Source organism: Sinocyclocheilus rhinocerous, unplaced genomic scaffold (assembly GCF_001515625.1).
Source record: "Sinocyclocheilus rhinocerous isolate Xijiao unplaced genomic scaffold, SAMN03320098_v1.1 scaffold445, whole genome shotgun sequence".
NCBI lineage: Eukaryota > Metazoa > Chordata > Actinopteri > Cypriniformes > Cyprinidae > Sinocyclocheilus > Sinocyclocheilus rhinocerous.
Window position 1 is genome coordinate 170,849 of NW_015645566.1, and position 1,483 is coordinate 172,331.

A 1,483-nucleotide genomic window follows, 5' to 3' on the forward strand; every position below is an offset into this window, starting at 1 on the left:
TTTTTTTCAGGGTTGGAGCTGAACTCTGCAGGACTGCGACTCTCTAGGACCGAACTTGCCTACCCCTGCCCTACGGCCAAAGGCCTAGGCTACATACCCCAAAATACTTACCTGTTAGGGCCAGACTCCTGGGCCCGGGGTAGAGCTCAAGGTTTGGAATCAGGAATAGATTCCTTTAAGGGGATACGACCAAGAGCCTAGAATCATACTAAGTCTTGGCCTGTCACACAGGGGCTACCGCTAGCTCTGCATGAGCTTGCTGAAGAAACTGTCTCAACAATCCCCTAGTAGCAACACCCTGTTAAAGTAGGTATCCAGAGGATACATAGGTGGAGTGGTGCCCAAGGTGGAACTGGGGCTTTAACCAACTCAAGAAAGGGCACGAAGCTGCCGTGCGTAACTCTCACCATGCAGGATTTTAGAAAGAACGCAAAGTACTAGCGTGCGAACTTACCACAGTGTGGATTTTAGAAAGTGTACAAAGACTAACGTGCACACTCACCATAACATGGATTTAAAAACCGTTCTAAGGGGCCCTCGTGGTACTCTGAAAGAGCAGCCCATAGATGGAAATGGTGCATCCCAAAACACTATGTTTGAGAAGTCATCAACTCGATCTAAGGTATACTGCTGGAATGGCTAGCAGTAAATCTCTAGCTGAGGGAGCAATACACCCAGCTCTCAACGAGAGGGGCTCGACCTACAGCACGATCGTTCGAAATCAGAAGGGTAAGTGTACTGCAAGCTAGCCAGAAAACTTAGCGCATCAGAGAGGCAGAGGAAGGGCCTAGTTCGCCTGATGCTGCTGGTTCCAGGTGCTCTGGGAAAACAGAGAACTCAACTCTCACGTGAGAGGAGAACTCCGAATTCAGAAAGGAGTAGCGTGCTCATAGGTAACCCTTTGATAAAAGGGGAGCACTGCTCAGCACTACCACGAGAACAGCCCATGGAGCGAGGAATCCAACTCCTCAGAAGGGAGAGAATTCAAACGCTCGAAAGAAAGCACCATGCTCACGCTCGATGCCTCAGCAAGAGGGGATATCCTGGTGACCAGGAAGCCCCTCAGGGCGACCTAGATACGGTATACCAGACAGGGCAGCCTGAAAGCATAAGCTCAGCCCGGACGTCCAGGAAATTTTGCAGTGCCGTGGGCCTGATGATCAAGAAGGCTCCCGCAGAAGCCTGTGACCTGGCCGCATGATCCAGGAAGCATGAAGCTGAAACCAGGCTATCATACCGGCTGGACATCATATCGATGAATGAAGTAAACACTGCAAGTCGAGCACCCAGTTTCTGAATCCAAGAGAGGGGGTGCTCACCGAGGACCTACCCTAGAAAAGGACAGAAACCACACAGGTCCCACCATGGTTCCCGCGCCGAAGAAGCCTCTTGTCCGTACCATCAGTAAGGTGGTCACTATGAAGCTATAGAACCAACCAAACATCATAGGTCCAGCATAGGAGACTGTAATGCAGGAAGTTCC